Genomic DNA, 8,499 nt, shown 5'->3' on the forward strand with positions numbered 1-8,499 from the left:
TTAGCTAAATGCTAGCATTAGGAAATAATCAATCAGGGCAAAACCAGAAACAAAGCAGAACTAGAGATTCCAGGGCACTAACCAGTAACCTAACCCCTGTTGCAATAACTGAAGGCAAATATTGGAGAACTATAAGTAATGTTTATCTAGCATCACAGGGTTTTAGGCTTTTCATCTGCAAGCAACCCACCCCCACAAAGGAAACCTACATTTTGGTCAGGTACCCTCTTGGATTGTGTCGATGTTATAGATGTTACAAATCTGGATTATTTTTATAAAATGTCTATGGGAGATGGGCCTTTCCGTAATTTGGAGCTTTCTGGTTAAGGGGTTTTCTTGATAAAGGATCCCATACGTGTGTGTGTGTGTGTGTATAGTGAATAAAGTACCCCCTTTTGTAAGATAAGGATATTATAAATTACCAAGTGTTTTTATACAGGTCATGGAACTCCAAGGTGACTTCTAACATCCTCAAATTTTGCCACAGGGGGTACTTTATTTTAATACACAAGTTTCAGTGAGTCATGTGACAGAAATGAAATCACTAAGATCAGATATAACCGATGACATCATTATTCACTGTTTATAAGGATATTAATCACTCTTGGGTATTATGTATATAAAATATATCTCTCTCTTTATATAGTGAATAAAGTACCCCCTCTTGTAAAATATAAGGATATTATAAGTTACCGAGGAGTTTCATGACCATATAAAAACACGAGGCCGAAGGCCGAGTGTTTTTATACAGGTCATGGAACTCCGAGGTAACTTCTAATATCCTCATATTTTGCAACTGGGGGTACTTTATTTATTATAATACACATGTTTTAGGGAGTCATGTGACAGAAATTACATCAGAACTCACCGTTTATAACTGATGACATCAGAACTCACCGTTTATAAGGATATAATTTACAAGATATTCATGACTTTTGTGTATTATATATATATAAATACTTACTGTTACATTATTCCACTTTCCAACACTAATAATTATTTGCAAGGATTACTCAAATATAGCAGCCCAATCAGCCCCCCCCCGACCTTCCAAGCCTGTTTCCAACATGTACTTGTGATAGGTTTGACATGCTGCAGCCCTTTTGCCTGCTTCTCTGTAAATGAATGACATTGCCTGGTTGCCCTGCACAAATCAGCCACATCAAAACTGGGCAAAGGTTAAGGATATATCTGATTACTTGTTGTATATTCTCTGCTAATGTAGACAGTTTGTGCAGAGGAAGCAATCTGCTAGCATCCAAGAGTTTGTTTTTAAAAATAAATAGCTTATAAACACACCAAAAAGGAATTAGCTACAGCAGGACAGAATTTTGGGGGGAGCAGAAAATTCACGAAGAGATGGTGAGAGTACATAAGAAAGTGGCATGGGGTAGGGAAAGTGGAGCAAGCATTAGAAAGGTGGTCATTTATATGTTCTTCCCGTACATGCCTGGGTTTCCTCTCACACTCCAAAAACATACAGAAAGGATAATTGACTACTGATCAAATTAACCAGTGTGTGGGAATGTGATAGCAATGTTATTGTAAGCTCCACTGGGGATACAAATGATATATAGTCTCTGGAATTCTCTGTGGATGTGGACTAAATCAACCCAATATAAAAAAATAAAAACTACTACTTGCGGAGAACAGCATTTTGCCTTTTTAGGCTTATGGTACATGAGGCATTTGACCACTGCCACATGGCAACTGTTAGAATGCTTTTGTCTGTCCACCACTGCTGCTAATATTTCTGAATGAGTAGCGTTGTATAGGAGACACATGCTGTGGTCACAGTCTGTCCTCCACTCAAAAATATTCAAATAAGAATGTTTGAGCAGAAGTATGCATGTCACTGCTCTGTGTGTTTCACAAGGCACTTCTCATTGAGCTGTAGCTGTGGTGACAGGTGATCCTTTTGACTGCTGGGCAGCAGCGGTGTGTCATTCGTTTTTCTAGTGTCACTATACCATTCCATTTGCAGCTATTTATGCAAGTTTCCATTATGTTACAACACGGAGGAAACAGTTTTGCTAAAGATATTGTAAAGTTTTAATAATATCAAATACACTTTTACCTGTATTCATCTAAGTGATAGGGACAAATTCCCTAAGCGGCGCAAATTCGCTAGTGACCACTTTGCCCACTTCGCAACAAGGCGTAAATTCGATAGGATAACGCTAATTCTCTAAAATGGGAAGTTGTGTCCAGGGTGCCTAACGCTGGCAAAGTTGCGCTAGCATTGGCTAATTTGCATACGGCGAGAAGTGGAAGTTGAATGGACATATTTGTTGCAGCAAATACATTACACAATTATTTTATAAAATAAAGTTGTTATAATGCCCTACACGTGAGCCCAGTGTATAGATTTGGTGCCATATGTTAGGAAATGTATGGGGGGGACCCGGGTACCCAAAAAAAAAAAAATTAACGCTGAAAAAAGTAAAAGTTGCCAGCGTTAGTCACTTCACCCTTTAGGCAATCTGCCCCATAGTCCCTATAAATTAGATGTTTCTGAAGCAGTTGGCTTTTGTGCTAACACAACCATATATTAGCTGGAAAACTGCTAATATTTAAGTAAAAATAAAATTAAACTGCAAAAATGCTCAGCAAGGCACTCTAAGCAATGAATATAAAGTTAAATGTATTTTTGGGGAGGGGGCATGACTTTTCATCCAATTTAAACATTTTCAAATGATATGCAGCAAATGTGCATTTCTTTCAACATATTGTAAGCATTGAGGCATTATAGAGTTAATGTTTGGGTGGTGGTGGGGGATGAACAGGCCGAAATAAGAAACTTTAATAGGTTTTGGGTTTCTACCCCTCCCAGCAATAAACATACATCCTGTGCACACACAACTCTTTCCTGCCATCTGATCAACATACCACTAATTAAACTGTAAATAACTCAGATGGGTATACCAAAACTTCCCCCCTTTTTTTAAATAAAAGGATACAAAAGGAGGATTAAGGGGCAGGGTTATAAGGCAGGTGTGGCATTCTTACACCCTGTTGAAGATAGGAAGTCCTAGTAAAGGTCTCCTCATTTTGGGTGGGATTTCTTATATATATGTAGACAAATATAAGAGGTCCTCTGCACTTAACCCATTATAAATATATTTAGGACATTGAGACAATTTGTGCCTTAATCTACTAAAAAAATGCCTTACCCTTTAAACAAAACAGGGATTCTCTGTCCATATATTGCAATTGCAATATATTTAAGCTGGCCAACTACGTCAAAGTCATCCCATATCTCGCCAGTTTTCATCTGATTCATTAAAGGGATTCTTTATGGTGTAGTTTTTATATATAAATGTCACTATTTACACTGCAAATAATTGACTCTACCATGTAAAATTTAATTCCTAACCCAACAAGTTTCTCAAAAGAGCAAACAGATTTTTTTTATATTTAATTTTGAAATCTAACATGGGGACATATTATCATTTTCCCAGCTGCCCCCAGTCATGTAACTTGTGCTCTGATAAACTTCAGTCACTCTTTACTGCTGTACTGCAAATTGAAGTGGTATCACCCCCTCCCATCCCCCATCCCCCCAGAAGCCTAACAACAGAACAATGGGAAGGTAACCAGACAGCAGCTCCTTAACACAAGATAACAGCTGCCTGGTAGATCTAAGAACAACACTCAATAGTAAAATCCAGGTCCCACTGCATCACATTCAGTTATATTAAGTAGGAGAAACAACAGCCTGCCAGAAAGTAGTTCCATCCTTAAGTGCTAGCTGTTTCTAAAAGCACATGTTAAATAAACTCTCCTTTTTTGCATAATATACAAACTCGAGTGTGCCATTCTTTACCTTTTGCTATATATATATATATATATATATATATATATATATATATATATATATACATACATATATATATATATACTGTATATCATTTACTTTGGGGTATTATATATGAACCTGTGACTACATTTATCCTGCAAGGTGTTTTAGGAGGTATTTTACATACAATTGTTACTTAACCGTGAAGGGTATTATACATAGAATATTTAATGTGACTTTAACAGAAGGGAAAGACAGCAAAAAAAACATTGTCTGAGTGTGATTCTACATTTGTCAAGTTACCAGATACAATGTTTCATATAGGACTTAATTTAGCATAGGTCAAATAGATTGTTCCGCACTAAGAAAGCTGTAAGGATGGAAAACAGGGTTAGAAGTAAAACGATATGCTTCTTGCACGCTTCTTATGTTTAGTTTGTTCTGCAACCAGAATAAATTGCATCATAATCATACCCTGCAGCATTTACCAAGTCGGTTCTGTCATGATTTAGAATCAGGTTCTTAAAGGAAAACTATACCCCCAAAATGAACACTTAAGCAACAGATAGTTCATATCATATTAAGTGGCATATTAAAGAATCTTACCAAACTGGAATATTTACGTAAATATTGCCCTTTTACATCTCTTGCCTTGAGCCACCATTTTGTGATGGTCTGTGTGCTGTCTCAGAGATCACCTGACCAGAAATACTACAACTCTAACTGTAACAGGAAGAAGTGAGGAAGCAAAAGACACAACTCTGTCTGTTAATTGGCTCATGTGACCTAACATGTATGGTTTGTTGGTATGTTTGTGAGTACAGTGAATCCTACGATCCCATACGATTTTTTTAAAATGGCAATTTTCTATTTATGATTACCCAATGGCACATACTACTAGAAAAGTATTTTATTATGAAAATGGTTTATTTACATGAAGCAGCATTTTACATATGAGCTGTTTTATGCAATATCTTTTTATAGAGACCTACATTGTTTGGGGGGTATAGTTTTCCTTTAAGACATCGTTTTCTGTGTGTTTTATTGGTGGGTCTCCCAGTGGTCTCACATCCTATTATATATTTGTATTCGTGTGAATCTATCAAACTAAGCCAATAAAGTCATAGGTGCTACACTTTTTTTCTCCCCGGTTTGTATTTTACACTTTTTAAATTTGTATCTTTGGACATTTTAAGTAGATAATCTATGGTGGTTGGAATTTGAGTTGATCTTTCTATGTCTTAGCATTCTGGCAGCATAGGAAACATTAATCTTTTATATGGTTCTTAGGCAATATAAAAAAGTTGCTGTGCCTCCCATTATGGAGGTAGTAAAGCAAGAGAGGAAAATCCTATGGTCCTTGCAAGGTCAAACATGGAGAAGCATCAGTTTCCCTGTTTAACTCAAGAAATAACAAAAACCATAGGGCTTTTTTTGTTTTTAAATTAATAGGATAAAAGTATGTTTGCCACTGTATGTGATATAACTCTACTCTCTGCTCATGTAGGAAATTTGACTTGATGACACGGTGACAACAGAGTATGTATGCAACATGTATGTTTTTTTTTATTTTTTATTTTATTTTCCTTACTTTAATATTATTTTATTGTATGTTGTGATACAGGTTTGCAAATTACAACTATTCAGTGGCATTTTGTATAAGATGTTAAACCTGAATAAACACAAAGTTGAAAAAAAAAGTATGTTTGGTACAAGCCATATTCGTTGAACAAGGGGGTATATTGCCCGTTTAATGTTTTCAAATTCCATAAATAAACTGGAGTGGGAGATTGCTTGATTAAAGATAAAGAAAAGCTGGTTGAAGCATAAGCAAATCTTTAAGGTAAAATAATGTAGTCAGTTTCTTTGTAGTGGCTTCAAGGTAAGAATAAGGAGAAGGGGCAACATATGGCAGCCCAATCTCACTATATATTTATTTTTATTCTCTATTAATAACATTGGGATCAAGCATCTTTTTTACCGGCCAGGTCAGTAAAATACCATTCAGATGGCAACCCTAAACTCAGCAGTGATGCGGGCCAAACAGTTGGATTGCATAGTCAGAACTCCCATAGCATTAAGGCTGTGGCTAAGAATAGTTTCTGTAGCAAGTGTTTGTGACCCTGGGCAACTCATTTAAAGACCTGTGTAGCCTTGTGCAAGGTGCAAAGCACCCTAGATTTTTTTTTTGCACCTAGCTCTACAGCTTCCTCGTGTTTCTAGAATGGAGCAAAACGAGTTCTGTCTCACTCGGGATACAGGGATATAAATGCAGGCTATGCAGCTGGTAGGTGATCGGGATTGCAGGACAAGGGTTCCACCCTGAATGCCCCTAGCTTGCTTGTCAGTGGGCACTAGCTACTGTGGAGCCCTGTACTTACCAACTGCCCATGGCAGGCATTATGTACAAGGTTTCCTTGTGAACAACCGCGCTATGCACTGCACCTTTTGATCCATTGCAAGATGCAGAGCACAACAGTTATAGACCAATGCCACACACACACGTTTTATGCATGTGCCCTAATGGGTAGAGTTTTGCCCCTTCATGTTCTACAACTTGATTTTACTGCAATAGTAATGTGTCCCTGATCTTCTAAGAGCAATATTGAATTCCTTCGTTCCTTGGTATAGTGCTTGAATTCAGGGCAATTGTAACAAGACATGAGAGGTTTTGTTGGATGGACAGAACGCATCCTACAAATCAAATGTAGTCACATGGATCACAATATAATGGGAATGGTACAAAAATTGGATGTGTAAACTACACGGAAGGTGTGCCATCTAATGCACACACTTTTCGGATTGGAACGCTGTATGTTGCACCTTCATCTGACCAAAATTTCCTGTACATTTTTGCACTTAAATCTTCTACGTTGAAAGTGTTCAAAAAGCCAACTCTGATTCCCCCATAAAGGTATTTTCTGGCACTTTGTCACCATCTGGACTGGTGATCTCCTGTTGCATATGCCATTGATATCACAACTGCTACTACTATAGCAGTAAATAAACCCTGTGAAGGGGCTTTAAATTATTTTAAGCTGAAGTTCTTTACAATGAATTCCCCTTTCCTTTACTTTCTGTGACATCAGGCAAGTATGATTATTCAGATTAAATTCACATGTATATGAACTAGTAAACGGATTAAAACGTTTTGGTAGTGTATTTAAATTTTCCTTATTACATCTGCAAACCAATAAGAATGCACAATTTGTAACATGGTGCCATTCTATAGCAGATGAGCAGAGAGGTTCCGAAGCTTTAGGAAACATGGCAAGCATCCAGACAGAATGATGCCATTTGTATACTGCATGTCTGAGTGAACATATAGCTGGCCAGTGTAAGTCAATAAGTAGTTCATTTCTTTAGTGAATGACGTCTTTGTCAAACATACCTAAAAACAAACTGTGTATGAATTACAGCTCATAGTTCTGATTTCCTATGGTTCCACGTCAGGACAGCCCTCACGAACAGCATGATGGAGATAATTTCCCAACTATGAGCCCTTAGTACATACTGACACTTTACAGCAGCTAGACATAGCTATATTAAAAATGCTCGCATCTGCTTCTGATCAAAGCTTCATGTCTTGTGTGAATAAGGTCTTATGTTTCAACATTCTCTATCAGGTTGTAAACACCATTGAGGCTGCAGCAGGCGCATGGAACGGCAGCTGGTTTCAACATGTCTTTTCTAACTAGCCATCTCTGGGGCACAACAAAGAGATTACATTGAAATAGTGTTGCTGTTATAAAGTCTTTAGTCTTAAACTGCAGCTACTAGGAGCAGTAAAATCCACAGCTGTGTTTAATTTGGAAACATGTTGTAGAAGATATTTATGTGTGTGTTGGAAGGAGCTTACAAGGACCAAAAGCAAAATATAAATTGTGTAACGTAACTATCTATAACACAGCGATTAAAGAAACATCATGTACTGAGAGAACGTCTAGTCTGCCCTGAACCCCAAAACAGGAGGGTTTATGTAAGGCTGGCCTTAGCCATTGTGAGATTGAATTATGACCACTTTTCCTTCATGCAATCCATAGCCTGCAAAAACAAAACTTAATTAAAAAAAAAAAAGGCAGGGTGAGCCAGTGGGGTGGAGACCAGAAAATCTGTAGAAATGAAGCTTTGCCCCCTTAGGTTTTTTTTTTTAAAGGGGCTGTATACCCCCTTGAACAGGGCTTGTGCTGAACATATGTCGGTTTTAACCGATTTTTTTTTAATTTCTTGAGCTAACAGAGAAACTAAAGTGACTACATGTTTGGTCCTTGTAAAGTAGATAATTAGATTACCAGTATGTAGATAAACCCCCTGCATAATGTACTTGATTGATCTGTAAACCACAAAGCAGTGGGATGATTGTACAGAACCTAGTCTCTAAACTCAGCGGATTACAAGGGAGTTAGTAAAGGTGGCCGTACAGTACATGCACAGATATCGTACAAAACAAAGTTTTCACATGATATTCAGTGCATGTATGATGGGAGACGAGACGACCAATATTGGCAAAAAACTTGGATATTGGTTTGACTTGTCGATCGGCCAAGATTTATATTTTAATATATATTAAGATTTAATTTTGATCAGGTGCCTTTGCATACTGGCCAGGGTTACAGCAACGGTTATTTTCAGATGGGGAAAGCCAAGCTCACAAGGATTAAAAACATCTTTTTCTATTTGATTCAGCCAGCAATTTAATA

The sequence above is a fragment of the Xenopus laevis genome, chromosome 1L (genome assembly GCF_017654675.1).
Source record: "Xenopus laevis strain J_2021 chromosome 1L, Xenopus_laevis_v10.1, whole genome shotgun sequence".
Taxonomy (NCBI): Eukaryota; Metazoa; Chordata; class Amphibia; order Anura; family Pipidae; genus Xenopus; species Xenopus laevis.